Source organism: Mytilus californianus, unplaced genomic scaffold (genome assembly GCF_021869535.1).
Source record: "Mytilus californianus isolate M0D057914Y unplaced genomic scaffold, xbMytCali1.0.p SCAF_2, whole genome shotgun sequence".
Lineage (NCBI taxonomy): Eukaryota > Metazoa > Mollusca > Bivalvia > Mytilida > Mytilidae > Mytilus > Mytilus californianus.
Window position 1 is genome coordinate 115,051,716 of NW_026262668.1, and position 27,579 is coordinate 115,079,294.

Genomic DNA, 27,579 nt, shown 5'->3' on the forward strand with positions numbered 1-27,579 from the left:
GAAAAAACTCTGTAGTAAAGTATCACATATTTCGACAATGATGTGACTACGTCATCGACAGATACAAAGACAAGGTTTTCTATCTACATGACATATAACAAGAGTTATAGTTTGTATTTATATCACATAGAAATTTCAAGAGATTCCTTATAATTATTCAATTAGCTGAGGCATTCCAGAAGTTCAAGTTTACTTCCGTAATATAAAATTAATGTCTTACCTAGTTTTTTGAGCTGTAAGCAAATCAACTAAACATAAGTGACTTTTAACACTAATGTTTGCAACTTTGAACAATATCATTAAATAAGTTTTCAGTGTGTGTTGGAAATTCTCATATTTTTTAAGGAGTTCTAGCTAATAATTTTTGATAAGGCGAACTGTGGTCTAAAAATAGACATCGTCTACGTCATTGTTTAAGTATTTAACAAATAAACGTATATATCTATTCAAAACAGTGTCTGAGTTTCTTTTTTTATGTTTGTTGATAACCGACAGTTCACTCTATTAAAAAAGTATGGTTATTTAGAAGTAAAAGTTATGTTTAAAAATATATTTGTTCTTACAAAATTTTACGGAATACAAGTTTCTAGGTTCATAATACTTAGTACTTGACTTTTTTCAAGTGACTGTACTTGTGTCATGCACTTATCCATGAATTAACTTTAACCCGGAAATTTACCTTTATCCATTATTCCATTAACCGGAAACAAAACTTTTTTTAAATATTTTTCAACAAAGCAAAATATTTTATAGTAGGTCTTTCGATAGGATATATAGTTAAGTAATAAATATTTTGGATGAGTAGAACTATGATAATTGGAATAAAATGCACAAATATTGAATTAATCCTTATATGTAAAGGGAGAATTCTGTAAAAAATTGTATTAAATGTTAAGGGGGACAACTGCAACGTTTTACTCTTAAACGGCTTCCTCTAGTACTGCTCATTGTATGATTTATGGAGAATTGGGTAGAATATCATTACATATTCTTATTAAAGCTAGAATGGTTGGTTTCTGGCAACGTATCATGTGTGGTAAAAGAGAAAACATTTCATATACACTGTATTCTATATTGTATCAGCTTAGTAAAAGGGGTTTCTACCACTCTAAATGGTTGTTAGAAATTAAAAATACTTTAAATGAACGTGGATTTAATTTGATGTGGGATGATCAAATAATTGCTAAATCTCATAATATTAGTAAGAATGTTAAGAAATGTTTGAGTGATAAATTTATGATGAACTGGAGTAATAATGTTATGAATTCTGCAAAATGTCTTAATTACAGAATATACAAATCTGATTTTTGTTTTGAGAAATATTTATCGGTGTTACCATCTGATCTAAGAATGTATCTATGTAAATTCCGTTGCCTTAGTAATAAATTGCTCGTTGAAACTGGTAGATTTTTTAATATTGATAGAACTGAAAGACATTGTAATCTCTGTAATGCTAATGAACTTGGTGATGAGTTTCATTACTTATTCAAATGTAACTTTTTCAACAATGTAAGAGCTAAATTTTTACCTTTAAATATATGTAATAACCCAAATGTTTTAAAATCTAAAGATCTGATGAATACATCAGATTTATTTACACTTACTGGAATAGCAAAATTTTGCAAAAGTGTTATTGAAACCTTTTAATACTTGTGCTTAATCATGTTACTATAATTTTTACTTCCTGTCACATATCAGTATTAATTATATATTCTATTATTGCACCTTTGTTTACCATGTTGTTCTAATGTAAATATGTTCACACTTTTATTGTTTGTTAAAAAATGTTGTACTAACATACATCATGTGGGGGCTTTAGTGAAATAAAATGTCTTATGTCTTATGTCTTATGTTGTCAGGCAAAATTGCAAATCAAGATCTGGAGGTATATGTGTTCTAGTCAGAGATTGCTTTTGTAAATATGTTAAGATAAATGATCCTATTATTTGTACTAGTCATTGCGTTCTCTGGTTTACTGTTGATGACATGTTATTGTTTGAGAAAACTTTCTTTGGAGTTGTTTATATCCCACCAGAAATAGCCATTATAGTGATATTGATATGTTTAGAGAAATTGAAAATGTCATTGTTGATAAAACACTGCAAGTTTGCATGCTTGGTGATTTTAATGCACATACGAAAAATGCTAATGAATATGTTAATATTGATAATCACATATTAAATGCTTGTAATATAACAAATGATGACCAAGTATTGATTAACAAATTGTATATTTTAGAAGAATGTAATGTTTCTCCTGTTCGATTCTCACAAGATAATTGTAAAATTGATAGATATGGTAAAAGGTTATTAGATTTATGTAAAAGTACACAACTTTTTTCTGTGAATGGTCGTGGTGGATCTGATCGTGGTAAAGGTCAACTACATGTAACAATTCTGTAAATAATTATGTGATTGTTTCACCAGAGTTTTTCAGATCTGTTATTGATTTTAATGTATTAGCATTTGACCCCATGTTCAGTGATGTTCATCAGCCTGTATGTTTACATTTGTGATCAAATATTAGACCTAATTGCACTATTAGTGATACAGACATAAATGACTCGGATATTGTAATCACCTGTGAAGGTGAATCTCATGTGCACACCAAGTAAGATTGTGACCTGGTTTGTTCCAGGCTCACCCAGAGAATATGTTTTGAAATGGTTGTGTCATTCAATGAAAATTAATCCAATAAGGAGTAAATTGACGATTTACATCACTTTATTTTCTGTAGAACTTATCTAGTTAATAATTTCTGCTGTTCATAGTGTCGTACTATCTATTATAGTTTTCAAGGTAATAGCCAACAGGAAAGTATGTCTTGTAAACACCATGCCCCGCATGCACTATGATATTTCGATGTTTACTGAACCTCGAAAGTTTGGTAAAAACCCTAACTTGTCTTGTATTTTTAAAAAGTTCACATCTTAATAAAAATGTGAACGCAGTTTCAAGTAAATGTAGACAAAAAAAGGCAGCTTTATATGGGATGGACAGACGGACGGCCTGTGGTGGACATGGTGGACGAACAGATATAAACCATATTGTCATTAATGTTGTCATCGGCGGAATTGCTCTTTAACTTTATCTTAAGAATCACGTATCTTAATTTGAATGTCAACAGGACATCGGTTTTGCATACCCAATATCTAAGGTAACTTAATGTCAACTTACAGATAAAGGAAAAAAAGAGAGATTTTTATTTTACTGTCATTTCAAATTTTTGGAGTGAGAAAGCAAGAAGAAGAATGTATATGGTTTTTTGCAGGGTATCCAATTGCATGTTGTCTAATGCACTACATTTCCTTTTCTTAATGTTTTAATAGCCAAATACTATGATTGCTTGGATTTCTTTTATATTGTTGAAAAGACCTCTTTTATCTCTTTGGCTTTTCTAATGGGAAATATCTTAAAATAATGGTTTTTTTTTACTCCTGTGGAAATCTTAATTATTTTATAATTTCCCATAATTTTCCAGGATAAATAAACACCAGTGTGCATTCCTTCATTTAGACATTTGCTAAATACTTATTGACATAAGCCTTGTACAAAGTGTTTATGCATAGTGAAATATCAAAATAATAGTTGTGAATGACTAATTTTATATTTATTCACTTTTTTATTATATTTGATATCACATCCAGTATTCCAGTTTCACTATTTGAAATAATATTTGAAATATTTTCCTAATTTTATTCACTTTTGGAATATTTTCTTACATTTTTTACTATATCACTAGGTTTTTACTATATCCACAGTATTATGTTAAAATTCTCAGATATATATGCCAATTAAACAGGTGCAGAGTCTTTATATTAGATCAAGAATTTTGTAATTTTCTATTAATTCCAATATCACATTCAAAATAATTATCCTCACTTTACAATATTTTTTAGGAATATTTTAATCATATGTTTCACTATATCACTTGATTTTACAATATCCACAGTATACAGTTTTTATTTCATTTCCCAGGGTATAACATGTATATCTCAATCAAACAATATAAGATCTAGAATTTATGATAATTATTTCCAATATCACATTCAAAATTTTTATCCTCACTTTATGAATTTTTTAGAATATTTTTATTTCATTTTTCACTTGATCACTAGATTTGACTACATCCACTGTATTCACATTTTCTTTCATTTTCCATGATATATATCCCATTTAAACAGGTGAATCATCTTCTTATTACATCCAGAATTGTATGATGATAATTTTCAAAATCACATTTAAAACCATAGAAACATGTTGGATAAATTAATTTCGCCTACTTGCATTCCAGTTTTGAATTTTTTGTTAACTTTTAGATTAACTAATTCCTTTTTTATATAAAGTGAATTCCCTTGATTGAACACAGTATTTTTATGCACAAAAGCCCTAAAAGATTTCAATGAAAAACACTTCAAGGTATACTCCAAAATTATTTCCAATTTTACATGTACATCACATGTGAAAGCCACACAAAACATTTTGAATGAATTATTTCCTCCTTGATACATTCATGACAATCCATTTTTGACAAAAAAACAAGTCACATTTTAAGAAGCAAAACTAATTGGCAACTAAGAAGTGAATTCAAATAAAAAAATATCCCAATATTTTATGCACATTGATTCCAATAGATTTCAAACACTGCGAATAATACTCCAAAGTTTGAAAGGATATATGAAGAAATGCATAACATATCCATCTTAATTATATCAAAGATAAACTGAAACTGAAAACACCTGAATAGCTATTTCTTGTTTCGCTGACAACTGGACAATACTATGTATAAGGGTTAAACATTAAAAGATTCATTTATTATGTAAAACCAGTTTTTATTTCCATACACAGTGGGAAATCTAGTGACAAAATATTACCTTCCCTGTAAATATTGAAATCTAGATCTTCTCAATGTTTGTCCCATTTTAGCAAGGACGCTATTAATTGTGGATTCACGGGAAAACGTTCTGGTAAATAGTAAACATAGAAATAAGTTGAAATAAAAACAAAACTTACATTCAATGTTATCATTTCCCTCCTTAAGTAGCAAACGACGAGTACAGCAGGCTATAGAAGCTTGATGTAAAATTGGTTTAAAATGTTGCAATGCGAATAAATTCCTGGAGTACCAACTTCAATTTATTTTTCTACTGGCTGTATACCTTTCTGGAACATGCTAATTATCCGAACGTATATACAGCTAGATCAGAGAAAGTCAGGGAAAAAATTCCAAAGGAATCGATTGATATGCAGTAAAGATTGGCACTTTTGAAATTAAGTTACTAAGCAAATTCAAACGGACCTTATCTAGATGTAAACATTGAATGTGAATAGATCGAGAAGACCGCAAATACATGTACAAAAATCGAGACGACCTTTTCTAAAAATTGTATAAAAAAATAGTAGAAAGATACCTACTTTATAAAAATAGTTATCTTTAATTTCTTAACCTGCACAGACGAGACTTTTAAAATTTTTTATTCACAAAAAGACAATATTTCTCTACTGAAAGTACATGTGACAAGAGCAGACCGGTGTGCTCGATAACTTAGGTGTGAAAAAAAAAGTATACTTTGGGAACTTGTAACATGCTGAGGACTTTTTGGAACACTCCGAAAATTGGTGACCGGAAAGATCTTTAGATTATGTATGTTCATTATTTTTCCAATTTTTTTCTTGAACCCCCTGAGGGGTTCACGCTTATATATTGGCGAGTTTTGGAAGTATCTATGGGCTACTCGATATCCTCGAAATCACGATTCTCGGAACGTCTCGAAAATTTTCCATCATTTATATAGGTAGTTATTCATGTCTTTGATACGGTCCCTCTATGGATAGGCTACAACGTGACATTGTATATTTCAACAATCCGACAAACGGTTCATTTGTAGATTTGAAAGTAAAACAATAAAGACTAGGTTGCATTCTAAAAATCATTTATATGTTAGAACCTATTTGCCTTTTGACAAAACATATATGTTTTTAATAATGTGAATGATTATTAAATATCAAGTATAATGATAACGCAATTATATAATTCATACTTTGAGACGGTCCCTCTATGCGTTGTGTGTGTTGTATCTAATAAACCTGGGAATAGTTTATTGATATACAATAACCAAGATAAACTGATTATTTCTAAACGTTTATCATTTGATATTTAGTATTTCAATCATAGCATGAGAAAATGTCGGAAAGAATGAAGAAAATGAAGAAAACGATATTTCTGTTAAAAATATTTATCTAAGGTCGGAAACACAGTGGTCGGAAAGCAGAAAGATAATCAAACAAAAGAATTTTTCTGTGAAAAAATATCTAATTTCATTAATAGATACAACCAGATTAAGAGAATATCCATTGTTAAGGTAAAACTGAGACTGAATTTATTTCCTAATAATTATAGAATATAATTAAGATTGTAATGTATATTACGTGCATTATGTCTCACAGGTTTGATCAGTCATTACATTTACGAAAATTATATGTAACGTATGAGTACCAATGAGCAGGGATGCGTACCCAAAGTTAGCTAAATATCTATTTTTTAAACGGTCGTGAATGAAAAAATACTTGCGTGGTTTTAATTCACATGTTTTAAATCCTTGAATCTCGCAAAAAACGTAATTAATATTTTCCAATAATCATAACAAAATTTAATTACTATCATAAAGTTATTTTTTTTGTTTTTTTTTTTTATTATTAGTTCAACCTTATAGCATCTAAATATTTGTACTATGGTACGGTTTTGAAAATTATATTCATTGTGTTGGTCAGCTATCCTACACGTCTTGATTCATTCACATTATACATCATCCTGTTCACACGCACACCATCGGTTTGCGTTCACAAAGATTCCGGATAAAATGTCAATGAATCCGGAGTCAAAACGCTTGAGGCAGGTAGTTTGACATCCGAATTCAACTATTAGATTAATATATGTGATGACGCAAATGCGTATTCTTATCCAGAGTATCAGTGCGTATGCTTTCTATTTACTATTTTTGGAACAAAAATACCACGTTCATGCATAAATATTAATTTCACTCGCGAATGCGAATTTTCGCTTTTCTTATCTAAATTCAGGACACGGCAATCAGACCTTGTGACTTTCAAGCACGGTCATCATTGCTTACGGTATTCTGACCTCTAGCTGTTTCTCTTTTGTTTTCTTTTTTGAGTCACTGTCCTTTTATAAACTTTGACATTTTCGAAATGCCAAGGATTTTCTACCAAAGGAAGAGATTACTTAACTTCGTACTTTATTTGGCCTTTTTAACTATTTTTATTCGAGCTTCACTGATAATTCTTTGTAGATTTAACTCGCGTCTGGCGTACTACATGTTAATCCTTTTTTTTTTTTTATATCTACATGTCTTTTTATATAAATTGGTTCTTTTGAGAGTAATTTCAGGTATTCATAAAACTTCTGAAAATAAGATTTTCTTCAAAACCAAGTTTCCCTGTAAAATATTTGGATTGATTTAAGTAAAATTAGGAAATCCTTAAAATTTAAGATGTATTATGAGACCAAAATAAGTCTCTATATAAGAGGTCCAAATGAAGCTGGTGTGTTACTCTCAAGAAAAATGTACGAAACCTTCTTATAAGTTGCATGCCACAGGGTTTCACTTCACATGGAAAATGGACTTTAAATTTATCTGTACAACATCTTCCATGAGTACAGACAACTTCAATAACGAGTTGAGAATATGAAGGCATCCATGCAGGAAACAAAATATAAAGATGTGATAGATAAAATAAATGCATCCAGATTATAAAGCAAACGGAGTGCTTAAATTTATATTGCGATTGGTTTGGGTAATTTGCATTATACATCCAGTTTGTAGAAACTGGGATTTGCAATAGGATTATCAAAAAATGATGTACAATCCCAAGTAATAAATGAAATAGTCGAGCTTTAAAATGTATATTCAAATAGTAGCTGTATATATACTTTTCTCTTCACACCTATCCAACATTGCTGTCAACTGACTTGTGCAAGAATGTATACACTCATACAGGTAGTTTAACTTCATCATTGTCTCCTTCTATTCACAGTCAATTATTTCAATTCAAAAGCAAACAAAAATTCAGCAACAATCTTTTGGTGACCAGTCAGCGGTCTTAGGTTCACGTACTGCTTTTCTTTTTTTAATGAAAGCAACTTGTTTTATCAATATGCAGCAAAGATTGGCAGTTTTTAAATCTGAGTTTCACAAGCTTCTAATGCAATTATCTCTATAAATACTGAATATAAAACATCGTGTATTTGCATGTATATTTCTAATAACACAGTTTAACAAATAATTTCTTTAAAATGTACAATTATTATTTAGAAATAACTTTTGATCAGTATCGTCACCGGCATTGTTTTATTGTTGACTTTCTTGACTCTATCATAAGAAGAGTGAATTTTCTTTTGTTTTCGTTCACTGGATATTCCACTGTACATGTTAACTTGCAGTAAGAAAATCTTTCACTGAATTAAATTTTTTGGATCAAAATTAGATGAATCATCTATATAAGGGATTTGAAACATTGAAAACAAACAATATTTTCTTCCCTTTTAAATTTAATAATAGAATAACCCGAACTTCAGGCTGCATGCTGTAAGATTGTTTAGGTGAAAACAAAACAGTAGAGGTAGCATCAACGTAGGCTCAACTCTAACAATACCAACTGGTCAATTTAAATGTCCCAATTGTATTGTCAATTTTTAAATCTGGTTGAACAATAGGTAAAGGTAAACAGCAACACCTATAATCAAGTCACAGTAAATTTATTTCAAATCTAAATCTGTTCTATTTTATGTATATGTTACAGGCATTTTCTAAATTTAGGCATTTTGTAAAATGCCTTAAAACTTTAGGCATTTTCTAAAATGACTGCAAGATTCAGGCATTTTACATAATGACTATTTTTCTAGGCATTTTATAAAAAGCCTGCAAAAATTGAAAGGCATTTTACAAAATGCCTGAAATTATTTTATAGAATGAAATGTTAAAAAAAAATAATTGAAAGCTTTGAACAACAGAGCAGTTTTTGAACTTTTGATTTGGCATTTGTTTGGGACTTTCCTTTTTGAATTCTCCTCGGAGTTCAGTATTTTGTGATTTTACCTTTTATTTATGATAATTACTGAATGTTAAAGCTTGCAATTTAAGAGTTTTAATAATCAAAAATAAAGTTTTACTGAATTATTCCAAATTCACACAAGTACAGAACTCGACAATTATTTGTTATTTCTTAAAAAATATTTTGATGACAGAACAGTTACACAAAATTTGTCCTATTTTGTTTTGCAAATATATTTCGGAGTAAAATCTGGTTTTAGCATTTCGACCACATTTGGAGAAACTTGGATCATGACACATTTAGCTCTTTCGTTACCTTTGCTGATAAAACACTTAACGTTCGACAACATTGGGTTTCGAAATAAGCACACAAGTCACACATGAATATCTTCGTTTTCATATGTTCCCAAAAGATTCAAAGTACATTATCACGATGAGTTTGATTTGTATCTTTTGGTTTTTAGCTTTTAAAGGACTGAAGCAGATATGCCCATGACGGGTGATGCAGCAATAACAGGAGATGCTTACCCTGTCAATGCAACGTTATTTGTGTCTTTTGGGTCGATTTTTGAGATTTAACTACTGTCTCAATAATTCATCAGATGGCAAAGACCCATGAATTTCCTTGAGGCGGTGAATATGAAGATACTCATATCTTTACATCACACCCAAACAAAGCCTTGTATGGCGAAACCCATGCTTTACAGGGGAATTTGTTTGGATGTGGATGTATAAATTCTCATTCTGTCTGAAGGGGGACATTACATATGTTGCCATATGTTAGTAAAGTGCAACACTCTCTGCACGTTAAGGACTCTTTGACCGTTCTGCAGGTGGAATTTTCTGTCCCTATCCAAAATACCTTCATTTCAAGCGGCAGTCGAAATTTCTGTCCTTTATCCAAGTTAATCCACTGCTGTAATAACTCATATGAATTATAACCAAATTGTTTTCGTCTTAAAAATGCATGAAATATTTGCTACTGAAAGCAAGCAAATCAATCAGTCAATTAAAAACTAACTACTTTTTCTCAGCTTCATATGTTTCACTTCACTGTTTTGATTCGATTTTCTAAAAATTCGTTTGGAAATTTTGTTCTATTAAAAGAACAATTTGTCCTTCTGCCATTTTGAAAAAATAATCATAAATTTACTATCTAAAAATACAGAGTGAGTACATACCTAACGTAGTTTCACTAAAAAGAACATATCATATGACATACAAACTTTCCTAGCTGGTTTTTGAAAAATAAATGAATTCTACCGAACCATTAGTTATTTTCTTTGCAAGATGTTGTGTTTTTGTTAACTTTTTGTCATATGCATCTCAATGATATCCTTTTTCTACAAATTGCCTGAAATTGAACAGGCAATTTGTTGAATTTTGTTTCAAAATTTCAGTCATTTTACATAATGATTAGGTATTTTTAGTCATTTTATATAATGCCTGTCAAGGTTAGGCATTTTATAAATTGCCTGAAAATTCAGTCATTTTACAAAATGCCTAAATTTAGAAAATGCCTGTAACATATACAAACCATAAATATAATAAGTTCAATTACACATTCAATAACTCTGCAAAATAAAAGTCTAAAGAATGATTGTATAGTCAACTGTGCTATTTGCGCAGTAAACATAATTACGATATAGTTACTGACTTTTAAAAAACCTAGTCCGTGACATTAACTATACGTTCACGTAGTGTTGGTTTTCCATTACGATGAGAAATACAATGTGTTTGCGGCAATGTTTTTTGAGGTCCGCTTCATATTTAAAACAAATGCATAATATTTACCTAAAATAACCTCTATTGCTGAATATGCAAAACCATTGTAACTCTTTTGTCAAAGTTGATCTTAGACATTTTGAATATAAACAATGTTTTGGTTTTCTGATTTTGATTATATCTTATCAAATTGAACCCTTACTATATACTATGAATAAACTGTATATTTTATACAAAACTATGATTTAAAATATTATGTCAGATAAAAGGTTTTTATTATCATCGTCATCCTCGTCATAAAAAGTAAAATAAAACAAAATACCAAACTTCATGGAAAATTCAAACCGGAAAGTCTCTTATTAAATGGCAAAATCAAAAGCTCGAACACACCAAACAAATGAAAAACAACTGTCATATTCTGACTTGGTACAGGCAATTCATTATGTAGAATAAAGGCAACAGTAGTATACCGCTGTTCGAAACTCATAAATTTATACAGATAAAAACAAATTCGGGTTACAAACTTAAACTGAGGGAAACGCATCAAATATAAGAGGAGAACAACGACACAACAAAAACACAACATTAAAATGTAACACACACAGAAACGAACTATAATATAACAATGGCCATTTTCCTGACTTGGTACAGGACATTTTAAGAAGAAAAAAATGGTGGGTTGAACCTGGTTTTGTGGCATGCCAAACCTCCCGTTTAATGGCAACGTCAAACACAACACCAAAACGACAACATCACATGACAGGACCACAATACAAATAAATGGGAGAACATATAGGACAAAGAAACACACGAATAATAGCTAACAAAAGGTACTAGGCTTAAAATTCAATACGCCAGATTTGCGTCTCGTCCACACAAGACCATCCAGTGACGCTCAGATGAAAAAAAGCTTGAAAGCCAAAACAAGTGCAAAGCCGAAGAGCACCGAGGACCAAAACTTCCACAATGTTGCGCCTAACACGGCCATGGTTTTCTGCCTGGGACAAGAACATCCTTATTATTTAGAATAATTTATAATTTTGCAAACAGTAAATATTATAAAATGACTATATAATAGATATACATGAAAAAACCGAAGTGGGGACTAACTACAGAATAAAAACGGATACATTACATAAAACAACTTAATCCAACATATAAAAATACACAGTCGAGTTTGCCAAAGCATCAACGCACAAAGTGACGTCACATTTGAAATTCTAAAAAAACACACAAAGTGACGTCACATTTGAATTTGTAAAAATATTTCCCAAAAATAAGATAGGATTAGGATTGATTCAAGATTAGATTTGTAATACTGACATTACATTTATTAATAACAATGAAAATTACAATACTTCTTAATATCAAATTGTGGTAGTAATTAGATAATTAATTGTATTATCTAGCTATGTCGGTGTTTCTTCTGAATCAAACTGTAAACCAAATATATCGTATAAATTTCGTTGAACCAAACTAAAATCTAATAAATGAAGGGGGTGATTAATTATTTTACCATAACACACGAATATAACAGAAAAGACGTTAAGACATTTGACAAAATCCGACGAGAATAACAAATATAACATCAAAATTAAATACATGAATTTGAGAAGGAAAGGTACCGTGACACGTCTTATAGCAATGCGGTTTCACACTCAGCAAAACAGTCACAATCTTGAATAAGTCACGTTCGGTAATTAAAAGATCAGACGACGTAATGACAAACCACAATCTAACACGTGGTAAAAATGTCCTTAGTTAGTTTGGACAAAGACGCATCGTATGGACTAACCAATTCGTGATGGTGTCCGTAAAATTTACGGAGTGTCATTTTTAATCTGTCCTCCTCATAAATTTGTTGGAGCAGTTTCTGTGTAAGGAGCACACTCCTGTATATGAAGTCCGTATAGTGTGAACACGCACAAGAATAACGTATCAATTGAGATATGTAAACACCATACGAAGGGGCAGAGGGTATGTTACTGCTGAGAAATGGGAAATTGATAATTGGGAAGTTGAAATCGTCCCGTTTATCATAGATTTTCGTGTGAAGTCGTCCATCTGTGTCAATATTGAGGAAAAGATCAAGGTATGAAGCAGTCCTTCTAGTATCAGTAGTATCCTTAATTTCAAGTTCACTTGGATATATGAGATGTAAGTATTGGCTGAAATATGGGTTATTCAATGAAAGAACAACATCAATATATCGGAAAGTAAAATTAAAGAATTTCGCAAGGTGCTTTTTCTTTTTGTCTTTTAGAAGGTTCTGAATGAATTCTGCTTTATACGAGTACAAAAACAAATCGGCCAGTAAGGGTGCACAATTAGTTCCCATTGAAATACCGACTGTCTGTTGAAATATAAATCCTCCAAACTCAACAAATATATTGTCGATCAAAAAGTCCAGCATTTTGATAATATCATCTTCAGTATATTTTCTGGTAGATTCAGTGTGGTTTTTCACAAAATATGGATTATTGTAACCCAAAACAAGAAATTTGTATCTACGATTCCCATTTTTATAGAAAAAGCTCTGTTTAATGAGATGGTGAAGTCGATCTTTCAACTGAGCATGGGGAATAGTAGTGTAAAGCGTAGAAAAATCAAAGGTCTTTATGTTGCTGCAAAATTGCAAAGATTGTGATCGAAGATTAAGCAGTAGATCTTTCGAATTTTTGAGAATCCACATCTGGTTAACACCACTGGTAGAATATATCTCATCACAATATTTTGAAGCCCATCTTTAACTGTAGAAAGAATAGTAGTCAGTACTTTAGAAAGATGTTTAGTGGAACATTTTGATGACCCAGCTATGTATCGTTCTTTATATGGAGTTTTGTGTAGTTTTGGTATCCAGTATAATGATGGTAAATTTTCTTCGTTTTCTTTGGTGTTGATACCAAAAGAAAGAAGTACAGATTTGTGATTTTGTAAAATTTCGTCCTTGGTAAATGATGTTAAAGAATATGTAGGGTTACCAGTAGTTCTATTTATTCCAAGCTCTGTTGTGAGACATTGCAAATAATGGTTTTTACATATGAAGACAATATTATTGGAGGCTTTATCTACTGGAACAACGACATATTTGTCATGCAAAGAGGATAAAGCATCCACAACATCCTGATTTTTGAAAGGGTTAGTAACTCTTGTGCTCATGTTGCATCGTAGTTTTTGAATGCGCTTCTGAATGCATGATCGAATAGCTTTGATCCTTTCAGACAAAGTGTCCAGTTCTGGTTCGTCTGGTTGGCGCTTTACCCATTTTCTTGCATAGTCCTCAACTGCATCAATCAGTAACTTGAAATTCTTTTTCCAGTTGATGGGCTTGGGAATTCTATATTTTTGTCCCTTGGTTAACAACTCTCTTAGTTGTTCATTGGTAAAGATGCCAAGGTTACCAGTAATAACATGACCAGCTGGACTATACTTGTATTGTGACGATGTACATAAGCAATCCGGAGGCTTGGATTTCACATCTTTGAGGTTAAAGGCCTCCAAAACTCTCTTGTGGTTGAAAATCTTGAATGCAATAGGCTTGGTGTAAGTATAAGAAATAACAGGTGTAGCTTTATTTTTGAAGTAATCAGGTATAGTTTTTTGTACAGATTTCTGATGGAAAATATTGCTAATATTTACAGCATCTAAACCTTTATTGGCGAATTCTACCTTAAAAAAATTACGTTTTTCCTCATTTTTGGATGTAGTCGATACGGGTTTGAATAGTCTATGGTTAGCAATGTCCATGAGTATTGCAACTAATCTATACAAAACAGAACGAGAATCAGTAACGGAAGTATTTTGGGCCTCTTGAAATAGTAAAAAAAAGTTTTGACAATGGAATGGAGTATAATTTAGTTCTAATATGATGAATTCCTAAAGGTTTTTGAACAGACGTTAACAGACTATCAATTGTCACGGTGTGCACAGCAGGTGGCATATATTTTCTGTGACCATGACTTCTGTTTCGTCGAGCAGAAGTATTAAATAATTGTAATGTATTGACGGTACTACACCTGGGACTAGACAAAATACCTACACCATCAATTTTGTCATTGCATCCATAGGGAATGGCTGTTCCCAATTCTCTTATCCAAAAGTCTTCTCTTTGTAAACGATATGGTGTACTCAATATGGGGTCATTTGTTGAATGATATATTTTCTCTATAATCCGGACTTTCATTGAAACAATAGAATGGTCAGGCTGATTGAAATGTTTATAGAGAAACGTGTTGTTATTAGGATCATTTACATTAGACCGATGATCATTCATTCTAAAGTTGAGTCTTTGTCGAGTTTCCCCGACGTAGATCAATCCACAAAGAGTACATTCAATACCGTACACGATATTGGAAGCAGTGCAATTCAGATCCTCATGACTGTGTGTATTGTAACTTTTGGTGGTTAAATTACTTTGAAAGTGGGTATCAGATATTAGTATATCACAGGTTTTACAATTTTTTCGGTTACATTTGGAAATAGAGCAATATTGGTGGTTGTCATTGAAATCTAAAATATCTGAAAGTTGAACAGTACAGGGCCGAATATAAACAAACTTGTCTGAATTTTTATAGTACAATGAGGATTCAGAAGACTGCACATGTGTCATTTTCATTACATTATTTAAGATGATCCTAGGGACACCTGATAAAATCGGTGTTGTTGTGTCCTTGACAACATCCAATTAACACCTTTTTATCCTGGGCGGCGTGTCATCCAGTATAATATTTTTTTATTCTACTAGTTTTCATGCTGTTAGGCTACCGGACTGGTAGAATCCTCGGGGACAGATTGTCCACCAGCAGAGATTCCGGTCCTCTGGTGATAAATAAAGGCAACAGTATAATACCGCTGTTCGAAACTCATAAATCGATAGAGATAAAAACAAATTCGGGTTACAAACTTAAACTGAGGGAAACGCATCAAATATAAGAGGAGAACAACGACACAACAAAAACACAACATTAAAATGTAACACACACAGAAACGAACTATAAAATAACAATGGCCATTTTCCTGACTTGGTACAGGACATTTTAAGAAAAAAATGGTGGGTTGAACCTGGTTTTGTGGCATGACAAACCTCCCGCTTTAATGGCAACGTCAAACACAACACCAATACGACAACATCACATGACAGGACCACAATACAAATAAATGGGAGAACATATAGGACAAAGAAACACACGAATAATAGCTAACAAAAGGTACTAGGCTTAAAATTCAATACGCCAGACGTGCGTCTCGTCCACACAAAACCATCCAGTGACGCTCAGATAAAAAAAGCTTGAAAGCCAAAACAAGTACAAAGCCTAAGAGCACCGAGGACCAAAACTTCCAAAATGTTGCGCCTAACACGGCCATGGTTTTCTGCCTGGGACAAGAACATCCTTATTATTTAGAATAATTTATAATTTTGCAAACATGTCCTTATGTAGAAAATTGTGGATTAAACCTGGTTTTATAGCTAGCTAAACCTCTCACTTGTTTGACAGTCGCATAAAATTCCAATAAATTTTTATGTTAATAATTAGATACATGAAAGGCTACTGAACTTAGATGGTTTTAACTATTCATCATTTGATAAACACTTAAATCAATGATGGTTCTGCAATGTATTAAGCTTCGAATCATTCCGTTATTGTTATTAGATGACAATGCTGGTTGTCTATGCAACTGTCATACAAGTGAAAAGTTTAGCTAGCTATAAAACCAGGTTTAATCCACCATTTTCTACATAAGGACATTCCTGTACTAAGTGAGGAATATTACAGTTGTTTTCCATACGTTTGGTGTGTTCGAACTTTTGATTTTTTCATTTGATCAGAGACTTTCCGTTTTGAATTTTCCTTGGATTTCGGTATTATTATTATTTAACTTTTTTGTGACAGTAGGTACCAGTTTTAGTGATATAGTAATGTATTTATAGGTCTATTTCTCTTTATGATATTATCGTACATGATTATCCAGCTTCATTGAATTTCTTGTAACTTTATTTTTATCTATAATCAATAAAGAAATAATTCATTGTCTCTTATGTCTTCTAATTGCATGAGTTACAATGTACTTCTTTCAATAAACAGAAACAAATACTTTGTCTTAATTTCCTATGAGCATGAGTATGAGTAAGAAAAGATTGAAGATACCATAATCCTTGAATAAAAATACAACGAGCAATACTCTGACAAAACAAAAAAAAAACATTGATCTAAGACAAGAAACCGGACATAGTAAACTATAGACAAAACAATATGAGTCATATGGGTAACACTCATTGTTAACGAAAAGAAGAAAAAGGGAGGCAAAATATACCAAAGGAATATTCAAACTCATATGTCGAAAACAAACAGACAATTCCATGACGAAAAATGTTTAACGACGAAAAGACAAACAACAGCACACAAAACACAACATAGAAAACTAAATACTGAGCAACACGAACAGGTGCTCTGAAAGACTAAGCAGATCTTGTCATTTTTTTAGATAAAAAAAACAGTACTAAGTAAATAAAAGCGTTGTTCTTTTAATGTATTGTTTAAATGGATTGTTTAATTTCTAAATTTAGCCTGACCAAAGTTGTAAGTGTATCAAGCTGCTAATGTTGTAAATGTATGCTTACCTTTTGTGAAAATCAAGAAATGTTACAGACGAGGAAACAACAGGACTTATTTGTAATAAAGTTTTTACCAAATTCGAAAATGAAATATCCCGTATGATATCTCTTTATGGCACCAAAAAAACTACCATGCATATCACCAACTGCAGCACGAAATAGAGTCTTTAAAATAAAATTTTTGTTTTTTCACTTTCAGATGGATATTTATACAAAGAAGAAAAAGGGAGGCAAAATATACCAAAGGAATATTCAAACTCATATGTCGAAAACAAACAGACAATTCCATGACGAAAAATGTTTAACGACGAAAAGACAAACAACAGCACACAAAACACAACATAGAAAACTAAATACTGAGCAACACGAACAGGTGCTCTGAAAGACTAAGCAGATCTTGTCATTTTTTTAGATAAAAAAAACAGTACTAAGTAAATAAAAGCGTTGTTCTTTTAATGTATTGTTTAAATGGATTGTTTAATTTCTAAATTTAGCCTGACCAAAGTTGTAAGTGTATCAAGCTGCTAATGTTGTAAATGTATGCTTACCTTTTGTGAAAATCAAGAAATGTTACAGACGAGGAAACAACAGGACTTATTTGTAATAAAGTTTTTACCAAAATCGAAAATGAAATATCCCGTATGATATCTCTTTATGGCACCAAAAAAACTACCATGCATATCACCAACTGCAGCACGAAATAGAGTCTTTAAAATAAAATTTTTGTTTTTTCACTTTCAGATGGATATTTATACAATTATTCCTGTCGGGTTAATATGATCCTTTTTTTGTTTGTTTTGTAAACATCAAACTTGATGCTGTTGGACGGCTGACGATTGTCATGTTTATTTTTATTGGACAAGAATAAGATCAGACTTATGTAAGAGAACCTTCCTATACAATTATTCTTGTTGAGTATGAATTAATTTTGTCCAACATTTTCTGTAGAATATTTAAGTTGACGACTGACGGAAAAAATTGCTCAAATGCAAAACTGTATTTTTAAAACAAATTTGACAAAAATACAAAAAATGCCAATACAAACGTGAAAGTAGGCATTTTTGGCAACAAAGGGTAGGTAGAGAAACGCTAAAACACAATTTTTTTTTATTTTGCCATTATCATATTTTGAACGTATCTTGCGGGAAACTTTCAGGTAAGGGATTTTTTCCCCTTCATATTCAAACTATTATTTTTTCTTTTAAATGAGAACTATACAAGTTGTTTCTTGCATTGATCAACTATTTTCTTAAATTTGTTTTACTAACTCTGTTTACACTTCCTTGAAATAATACCACTTAATTTATAACGGATCTACTCTACTTCGAATGTATTTTGTTTTCCGTTCTGTTTGGGTATCATTTGTGGAGTTGAAAATCTTCCGAACATTCTCCATTTTCCACCAAAAATGTTCATTAACGTCTTTATCAAATTTTGTAACACCATTTGTGTGGTTGAAATGTTTGACCGTCTTAAATCCTTCATTAAGCATCAAGATGAACATGTTTATGATAAGGACTGACGAACAAAACAAGAAAAAGGTAAACATGCTTTCTAAGACTACATCAGTCGTCTGGAAAGCTTCTTTAAACCCGACCATAGACAGAAATGCCTGTAGTAATGTCAAGAAGGAAGCTAAAACGCTTCTGAATTTGTATAATGTCCAGTCACCGTAAAGGTACATAATTAAAAGCAGCAAATGATGTCATGAGAATACAAACCATTATACCGAATGATAGTATTTCATTCTTGTGTGAGCTGATAGATTTCTGCATAACAAATAGATGGAAATTCAGACTAAGTGGTTTTAAAAGTCTCACTATTGCTATAAACAATTCCGTTGACAGGAAAATTCTCTAAAATGTATCAAATACATTCACATCATCAAAGGAAACAAATACTTCGGTCAAGCTTCCGCGATTCCCTGTATAATCAACCAATTTTTTCACAGAAAAGGGGGAAACTTCTTTGCATGTGTGCAAATAACAATTTTTAAACTGTAAATTAAGAAATTGTGGAGTGATTCTATTTATGCAAATAATAGGACTTGTTGAGTATGACTATCTCAGTAATATAAGGACTCCCATCTGCTAACTGATTCATATATATGACATGTAAACAGTTCTTTCTGAAATTGTAATAATTAATCTCGCATTTTTGTCTGCCCTCTAGATGTCCTTTGAATATTTTGTTGGATTTCTATCTCCTTGATCTATGCAGTATGCTCCTTTTATTCATATCTTTTTCAAATGAATTGCTTTACATTTGTCATTTCACATGTTTCAGGCCTTTCACACATGTAGCTTATGCTGTATGGGTTTTTCTCAATGTTGAAGGCCACACTGTGACCTATAGTTAAACTGTGAGCTTCTCTGTGAAATGGGTTTTTTTTACTGAGAATTAGCATGCCGCATCTTCTGATTTTATATGTATATATTATACAAATATCACTAATAACAATTTTATTGTGTTACAAAACTGTTTCAATATTTTAAATACAAGTAATACTAAATTCAAAATTCATTTGTAAATTTTGGGCCACTTATTCTTCCAGATGAGTAAAGTTTTGATTTGACTTGTCCATGACGAGCACTCTTACTACATAGTATGGTTTCAGCTCATTGTTGAAGGATGTATATTTACCTATAATTGATTAAATCCATGTCATTTGGATTCTGTTGGATAGTTTTCTCATTGGCAATTACACCACATCTCCTTAATTTTATTTTCAAGTTTTTCATAATAATACAAGCATGACAAGTAAGGGTTGTTCCTGTACAAACATGCATTGGAACTCTGAAATTGTAGTGCCTGAGAGTTTTCATGAAGTGAAAGTTAAAAAGAATTCCAAAATTATAATATGCTGTGGATTCATCACTTTTTGTGGTTTCTTACATTTTTTAGTTTGGTAAAAGCTTACATACTAGCCTAAGGAGAATTTGTACTTTATTGATCGTTTTTGATTAGGTTCACCAACAAAATCTTCGAAAATTGATTTCCAACAAATATAAAACTGAATGATCTGCAGTAAATCTCTATAGATCTCTCTCGTTGCAACATTTTCAAAGTGCTTTCTGTTAGGGGTCATCCATAATTGTCAACCATTTTCCAAAGTGTACAAAACGTACACTTGGGGGAAGGGGGTTAAAAAATCAACATTTTTACCGTACACTTTGTTTTAATTTCTGGAATATTTTCGTTTCCACAGGGTTCAGTTTTTTATTACCTCGATGAAGCCATTTATCATCTATGGGTTTGAAAATGATGTGAAATTGTACATTAAAAGTAGCATGTTTCAAATTATATGCAAGCATCACAGATACATGTCATTAAATAAAACAGTTAGATATGTTTCAGTTTATTTTTAATGCAAATTTCTATATTAAACTAAACTATAATCATGATAATAGACAGGATCTTCTTTTTATTAAGAATGATTGATTCTTGTCTTGAAATCTGAAAATGATTGATGCACACTTTTTGAGGGAGGGTGGGGGTTTGAAAAAGTATATGTTTTGTACACTTTGGAAAATGGTTGACAATTATGGATGACCCCTTAATTTGTACAAATTTATATTCTGAAAAATCACACTCAACTAGATTATTACTTCTTATGGTGGTTCACTCTGCATTCAGAAGGTCACTTCCATATTGATTGAAGTTACCTTCCTTCCAGGCTTGTGACTGGCAAGATTTTACATATCTTGGCTGCATTCCCCACCCACCACCACATTGCAAATTGCAGTCCAAGAGGAACCTTTTTTATACTGTTCACTTTAACAAAATTGCTGTGTAAAAAATAGTTAGATTTCTATTTTTGTATTAATTGTAATTTATATAACAAAATGATTACATAACTTTCCCATGTTTGCTGCCCACCTTTATTTTTTAGTCTGAAGAAACTATAGTGATTTCAATTACTTGTTATTTTTACTGTTTTAACAAATTAAATGCTTGCCATTATTTGAAGAAATATTGTTACATGCAGACATAATTGATATTTTTTAAACATTGACCTGTTTAAATTAAAAAAGAATATAACTTATTCGCATATTTATCATTTACTCTATTTATAAATAACTTTTGTCCAAGGAGAGAAAAAAATCAGTTTCATTTAATATCAGAATTTCCTGAAGGTGCTGGACTTGGACTGATGAAATAATGCAATACGAAATATGGCATGAAATTAAGCATGGATAATTTTACACAGCAAGTAAACCCTTAAATGTCATTTACATCTTCTTTGAAACCACTGTTTTTATTACACCTTCTTTGAAACAAAAAAAAAATCAATTTGCAATTTGAAAAAAAATTGGTATATTTTTGTTATATTGCCAGTCATTATGATTTTATTGTTGGCCCTTTTTTCAATTTCTGGTACTTTGAATTATTTTATTATTTTTTCCATCTGTATTTATATAAGAATATTTTAAACTTAACTCTTCAAAAGGAGAAATTTTTAATACACAAAAGAACTGTGTACAAAACATTAACATGTTTAAACTTTATTAATGATTATAAACATTAAAATTAGTTATAAAAAAGCTAGAAATTTAGCAGAATATTTATGAAATCCGAGATGAGAAGCTAAAACACTTGTCATAATTTAGTTCAAAATAGTACAGATCATAATAAATCACATGACCAACCATATGGCCAACCTACCATGATACTGTTTCCTATACACCTTTTAGATGACCAGATATTTCAACCATCACCTGGATACCTAATAAAATTGCAAAGATTAACATTACCTTTTTTCAGAAAGGAAAATAATAATATTACCATGAAGATTACAGTGCATGTCAGAGTGACATTATTGAGTCAAGTCATATCCATTAATTGTTGTCAAATCCAATGAATTGCTATGTCATATCCGGTAAATTATTTTGTCATATCCCAGGGGTATCTGGTACTGAAAGGCTAATGCAGCATCCAGCCTGCCTATGCTTTTATCTCGTAAGTCTGTATAAACGTCTCCTCCTAAATTCTAGATATAGAGTGGACTTGGTATTTCATGATTTTTGTGTCTCTTCCAACATTTCCTTCTGAGCAAAGAATTGGAATATGGGTTTAGCGTAGAAAAACCCACACTGACCCTAAATTCTTTCAGAACCCTGTCTATGACCTTTTTCTATTATTTTAAGAATGAAAGGTATAGCGAAGAACAACCACACTGACCCATGTATACTAGTCATATCAGAAAGTTGAAGGAAGGACTCTTAAATTCAGATGTTGTCTTTATAACTGGTTTAAAAATACTTGTCCCGTTGCATGGATGTACTTGTCCTATGGGTTAAACTTCGAATTTCCGCACCCCTGGGATTATCGAGTAAATCATTGTCATATCCAGTATATTTTTTAGTCATATTAGGTAAATTTCTGTCATATCTTGACAGTGATATCATCCTGATGTTATTGGAAACTTGGTATAAATCTCTGGTTGTACTCATGGCGGTAACTTAATTACAGGTAATGAGGCTGATGCTGTATTCACTGTTTTGAAAAAAGAATTAAGGAAAAGCTTCTAACCATGCTTATTATTGAACCAAACTGGAATTAAACATTTTCATTATAGACCTAAAATATTTGAAAATTGTATTTGAATCAAACTTGCAATTGTATGAAACTATTTTAAAATCTGACATGTCTTTGACTTCAGTTCCCATTGTTTACACCAATGAGTCTCAATATTACATTCTTGATAAGGTTTTTCTGCAGATTTACAGATATGCAGTCTCCTGGACTTAATTACAAAATATATTAATTTCAAACAGTTTATACTGAAGATGAATACAGTATCAGCCATGTCTGTCTATTGAAGAGGTCCCCTTCATAAATCCTTTCATATTAACAACAAGGTCTATTTAAAAAACAGGGGCAGGCTTTGAAAATGAATGTAGTTGCAACAAGGTTTTAGTAAATGCTCCTATCGAAGGTCAAATTGTGACTAAGGTTCACATGGAAGAGCAGCAATTAAAACGGTTCTGTTTTTTCCTTTTTGTAATTGCCTGTTGTTTACATGGGATGCTGTCTGCCATATTTTTTAATATTTTGCTTTAGCACAAATCAGGCTATAGGTTTACTGGTTTGAATCATTTCTCAATTTGTTCATGCCATGTTCAATTGTATCTTGCTTCTTGGTATAGGTTTTGCTCATTGTTAAAAGCCCTCCTGAACTATGATCTAAAATTACATTCTAGTCTGTTTGTATGACTATCTGAAGAATAATTGTGTCATTTGCAATCCTATCACATTACCTTATTCTTATCATGTTTATATTAATGGGAAATTACATTCTAGTCTGTTGGTCTATGAAGAATAATTGTGTCATTTGCAATTATATCACATTTCCTTATTTTTTGTCTCCTATTTCATACTGTATAAATTTCCAGCCCTTATTATATATAGTTATACATCAGCAGTAGGAATTATTCTGAGGATTCAACACACATATTCAGTTATGGTAGTTTGTAATTATCCTTTGTTTAAAAGTGTTACCAGGGTACCCTCTAAACAACCGGCCCCCTTCCCCTTTTTATGTATTTTGCCTTTATGAAAATAGCCTTATGATCCAAGCCACTAAGGGCGCACATTTATATAAAAATATCCAGTGCACCATTTTACATATTAAAGTGCTCATTATACAATTTTATGATTGATCAAGTCACTATTAAATGTACATTAATGTAGCGGTTACTGAGTATAAAATAAAGCAGGGTTCATATTCATATAACATTAACATGTTCTAGTCATAATATGCATGTGATATTTGCCACTTGATGTTAAACACCTGCCAAGAGGCTAAAAAAAATATAAAATTTATCTGAACATAACCCCGTTACATTTGTTTGCACCTGTCCTAAGTCAGGAACCTGATGTTTAGTAGTTGTCGTTTGTTGATGTGGTTTATAAATGTTTCTTGTTTCTTGTTTTTTAGGAAGATTAGACCGCTGGTTTTCCCGTTCAAATGGTAAAAAAACGTCATTTTTTGGACCCTTTATTATAGCTTGCTGTTCGGTGTGAGCCAAGGCTCCGTGTTGAAGACCTCACTTTGACCTATAAATACTTTTACAAATTGTGACTTGGATGCGAGAGTTGTCTCATTGGCACTCAAACCACATCTTCTTATATCTATTAGAATATAAATTCAAAGTGCATGATACATAACTTACATAACTTGCGTATACATTGGATGTTTTTAAGAAATAACTATAGTCAAATAGTAAAAAAAGGTAGTATATGTAGATTTTAGAAAATAGTTTTTTTCTTAAATTTCTTGTGCTGCACAGTGACCAATAGCTGCTAACATCTACATGTATGTCCTTTTGGTCAATTGTAGATAAATGTATCATTGGCAATCATACCACATCTCCTTATTTCATAACTTAAGTAGGTATGGCATTTGGTAAAATTATTTTATATGTAACATTTAAGAATTATTATGTAGTGCACTGGACATTAAAAGTAGTACATTCCCCAGTGATCAAGCAGCTTTTGACCAATCTCCTTGTCAGCTAACAGATTCTCCCGGTTCTCCTTTCCAGCATCTTTAGTCTCTTCTTTCAGGGTAAAATATTTCTTGCTAACCTGAATCTGTAGCTTGGAGAAAGATTGATCAAAAGCCGATATAAAGGATTTATGACCGGGGTGTTTTAGCTTCAATTCCCTGTACTTAATGCAGTCATCCACATCTGATGATGGGCCAAGTAGTTGGACAACCAGGTCGAATGTTGTCTTCTTTCTACGTGATGCTGAAGCATAAAAAGGTATATACTTAGTAAAATGATACTGAATTTTCATGTACATCCCTTCTCACAAGTATTTTTTTAAAATTTTTTTAATTCAGTCAAACCAGAAAAATAGCTACATAAAAATGTATGTTTTATTCCTTAAATATTAGATGCTGCATGCAGTCATGGCAGTGAGTAAATTTGTCTGCATACTAATAATAATCTTTAATTTAGCACACAACTTGTAACAATATTGATTAACAACATGCATTATATTAATGTTGTATTTACAGTTACAAATTTTATTTAGAAATAACTCTTCAGAAATGTCATTTCACTTCTTATTTTGCTCTTATTAACTTATTACCAAAGTTCAAGTAATAATATTACTACTTACCAAATTCTTGGTTGGAAATTTCAGAATCAAATAATTTCCTTTTGCATGATAGTGGTTTCTTAGCTGAAATTAAAGTTTTTGTTTTGAAAAAGGTGTGATTAACAGCAATCCAACAACATAAAAGAAAATTATTGGCTTCGATATATATCTGATCAGTATTAGAAAATGAAGATTGTGTAACCTACCTGGTAATGTTTTTGGTTTGGTGATCAGACTTTCATGGGCATCAGTGCTGTTAGGTTGTACAGCCCATTTCAAAACTGAAATTAAAACATATTTTATATATATCCTGTATATCTAAATGATGTGGAGGTATAAAAATAGAAAGAAGTGTTATGATTGCCAATGAGATATCTCTACACTAGAGACCAAATCAACACAGAATTAAACAACTACAGGTCACTATACTTCATTCAACAAAATTTGTTGGTCAACAAATCTTGAAATGTTATTTTCTTATGGTCAGGTATGGCATTGAGATTGTTAATAATGATAATACTGTGATTGGAAGGATTTTTATCTTTTAATACTGTATGTAGTCTTCTAAATTTGTACAAATTAAATGAATCATTCAAAGATCTGCCATCCAAATCAAAATATCTAAATACCATATACAGAAATGACGTATTTCTTCAAACAACGATCAGGTATATCAGTTGTTCTGCCTATAATCATGATAATGACATGTGTGGTTAACAAAATTATTTACCTTTAATGTAGGATTTGTACTTTTCCTTGGTTTCAGGAAATGAGACATTTTTTGCATTTTTATTTATTTATATTTTCACCATGCGATTTATGTTTTTAAGATGTATAAGAAATTACATAATATTTCAATACCTGAGATCATGTATGATATATATTAACTGTGGATAGTATACACTTAAATATTAAATGAAGAAGAAAAAAATGGAAAGAGAATTGACACAATGAAGGTAGTTCCCATAAATGAAAACAAAGCTTGCAATTACATTAATTATGAATAATTCGATAATAAGGAAAACTGTTGACTTAATTTTTTTGAAGAAGTATATATTATGTTTTATTTTCTGTAATTTTCTGGAGAAGATTTCCAGAATGACGAGAGGGTTTCACTTTCAGAAGTGTACACCCTTCCTCCATGGCATTGCTGACCTCATCATTTGAATCAGTACATTCATCTACTGGCAGATGACTAGAGTCCCTAATTTGATCCATTGGTTCGTCATTTTCCTTGATAATTGTAATAGCTGCAAAAAAGGTAAGTGCTTCTCTCATTAATCATGATCCAAATTTTCTCTAGCTTTAATATTAAAAATGACTGACTTGTAACTAATGCAGGACATTTATGTACATGTACCCATTTTATGGGAAAAAATCACATCTGTTGATCATTAGTTTTTTAATAAACCTGTAGCTTGAATGGGTCATCTCCTTCTCATAATAATGATTTTTACATCGGATGACCGTGATTGTATGTATATATTTAATCAAATTTAATACTACAAACATATATAAATGCATCTTTGGTACCATAATTTTACCTTCATAATCTTGTATGTCAGGCTGGTAACTGATGGTGATATCTGATGCATTGTCTTCTGTAAAAGAGAAATTTATAGATTATAAAAAAATTATGCATATTAGCAGTGCACAAATATTTATATAATTGTATTTTTGTTACCTTTTGTGTCATTTGACATGTTCGATATAAGGGTGCTTTGTTGCACTTCTTTTTATTATTGTATGTTCTCTGTTCTTACTGACAGATTAAAAAGTGGTTTAGGTTATAAAAAAAAATGTTCCTGACCCAAATCAGAAACCTTGAAAACAAGATAGATGTGTTATGATTGGCATTGAGCATTGAGACAACCATTATATATATTATATGAAGACTACATTAAGTTGCATTATAAATGTATGAATTGGTTGTTTTTTTTGTATTTGGGTTGCTGCCTTGTTGTTTTTATATTGTAGTTGCAGTCTGTGCCAAACTGTTTTAGAGTTTGTCTGACCGAAAAAGAAATTTGACCTTTTCGTCTATATTTTCAACTAAAACAAT